Consider the following 2558-nt stretch of genomic DNA (forward strand, 5'->3'; position numbering starts at 1 on the left):
GTGTGTGTGTGTGTGTGTGTGTACTGAAATGCATGAACAGATACATGGAATGGTTAAAGCTAGAAAATGCCTGGGATGTTCATTTTGCTGCATGGGTATTTTGTAAAATTAATACAGCTGTCAAAAATCCCTTTTTCAGTTTATTAACTTGTTTAGAAACGGAACAAAAAGCTGGTACAGCCTGTAAAGGAAGATGGAAGCGTGTCTCCCGCTTTCGGGTGTTTTCGGTAACATGACTTCTCAGGTTTTCCTTTCCCTGAAAGCCTTTGGAATTAGTACTTACTCGGAGGCAGGGACAGGTTTGTTTAGGCCATCATTTCCTAAACGGTTCTCTGGCAAGATGTCAAAGGTTGTTTTTCCAAGAAGAGGGTCTATGATAAATGTGTTCGGGAAATGTTGCATTAAAAAAGAAGAAGCGCCAGGCAGTGGTGGTGCACGCCTTTAACCCCAGCATTTGGGAGGCAGAGACAGGCGGATCTCAGTGAGTTCGAGGCCAGCCTGGGCTACAAAGTGAGTACTAGGAAAGGTGCAAAGCTACACAGAGAAACCCTGTCTCAAAAAACCAAATGAAAAATAAACAAAAAAATGAAGACAGTATACTTACCTGCAAGGGAGGTGCCATGATCACAAAGGTGGTGTTCCCAGGGCGAGGCTTCTCCATTGCACTCCAAATGTGCAGACAGACCCCTGCGATTTCCCCAATCTGGGAAACTCGACTGCATAATTGGTGTGGGGGGGGGGGACTTGTTAAGTTCTCCCCTGAAACAACATTTTAAATATAAAAAAATAGGGAGAATCTTATCATGACCTCTTAGGGTTTTTAATATACTAATATACACGACACATCTCTGAGAGTGGGTATGTAAAACAAAGCTGGCTTAGAACTCTTTATGTAGACCAGGCTAGCTTCAAACTCACAGAGATCCACCTGCCTCTGCCTCCAGAGAGCTGGGATTAAGAATGTGGGCCAGGCTGGGCAGTGGTGGCACATGCCTGTAATCCCAGCACTCGGGAGGCAGAGGCAGGTGGATCTCTGTGAGTTCAAGGACAGCCTGGTCTACAGAGCTAGTCTAGGACAGGCTCCAAAGCTACAGAGAAACCCTGTCTTGAAAAAAACAAAAAAAATTTAAAAATTAAAAATTAAAATTAAAAAAAAAATGTGGGCCAACTTTTTGGCCCACTTTTAGCATCCAACTTTTTAAATTTTTAATTTATTTTTATATTATATGTATGGGTGTTTTGCCTGCATGTATATCTGTGCATGCAGGGTCCGAGAATTTTGGATCTCCTGGAACTGGAGTTACAGATGGATGTGAGCCTCCACGTGGGTCCTCTGCAAAAGCAGCCAGTGCTCTTAACTGCTCCTCAGCTTTTTTTAATTGAAAGAAAGAAAGAAAGAAAGGAAGAAAGAAAGAAGGAAGGAAGGAAGGAAGGAAAGAAAGAAAGAAAGAAAGAAAGAAAGAAAGAAAGAAAGAAAGAAAGAAAGAAAGAAAGGAGGAAAGGAGGAAAGAAAGAAAAAGAAACCAGCAAAGCACTGTTTCTAAGGACCTTTTTCTGCATTGATGTGGAAACAAATTAGTTATATGCTTCTTGAGATGGAAAATTATGCAAAGAAATTTTACCAAGTAATTCTTCTGATGATTGGTTTGTAAAACATCCCACTATCTGGTTTTAGCATCTTGCAACTAAAATGAAGCCACTGGGTCTATGCAGTGTGTAGCTAGGTGCATTTCCGCTTTAGATGATTCTTTTCATGGTTGATAAAGATGCTGCTCTTGGAGTGATGTGTTTCAGCAATTAAATGCAGAATGAGCATGACAGATATTCAAGAAATCTTCCGTTAAAACACATTGGCAGTTGACACTAGGCAGAGGCCGGGTACAGTGGGACTTCCCTGGTGGCCGCACGAAGCCATCACACTTGGCAGGTTTGGTAGGTGGCAGAGTGTAAAGGAGGCACTGGAGAGCAAACACTTCCTGTTCCTGCAGATGCATCTCCCCAGACTGAGGAAGACTTTGCAATTAGGGCCAGCCTGGGCTACAGAGTAAGGCCCTGCCTCAAAAGACACCAATGAACAGAAACAGGCACTGGAAGGAAGTGTGTGCTGATCTTCAGTGTTTGGTACCCAGCCAGAATGGCTGCAAACAGAGACATCAGAGAAGGACCACCTAGGACACAGAGCTCTGTAGGGCAGACCAGAGTGACACAGAGCTGCAGTGAGCATGGTGTCCCTGAGCTCAGGGCATCTTCCAGCTTCTTCCAGCATGTACTGGCAGAACCTGCTTCCTTGATGTCTCCTGAAGCCCTCTCCCTCCCTGGTTGTCAGGAGGAGGGTGCCACTCTCAGGTCCCCTGCACCCCCTGCAGCCCCCCCACCCCCCACCCTGCCTTCAAGGCTCAGGGCACCCTGTGCTTTCTTTCAGTCTCTTCCCCTGCAGAAAACACTCAACTTGTTTATGTTGTAATCATGATTTTGTTTGACTCTCTTTTATTCCCTTTAAAATTTTTTTTTTAATTTTTTTTATCATTTCTGTGTGTTCTATGATATGTGTGCATATA

General features: G+C 43.9%; 1 non-coding gene across 1 annotated transcript; it reads left to right on the top strand.

Moving 5' to 3' along the window:
- Positions 1-596: 596 nt before the first annotated feature.
- LOC118572850 lies at positions 597-762 on the top strand. The gene has a single exon (XR_004943547.1). It is a non-coding gene; the product is annotated as a U1 spliceosomal RNA (small nuclear RNA).
- Positions 763-2558: the final 1796 nt, after the last annotated feature.

Source organism: Onychomys torridus, chromosome 22, assembly GCF_903995425.1.
Source record: "Onychomys torridus chromosome 22, mOncTor1.1, whole genome shotgun sequence".
In the NCBI taxonomy this organism is placed as follows: Eukaryota; Metazoa; Chordata; class Mammalia; order Rodentia; family Cricetidae; genus Onychomys; species Onychomys torridus.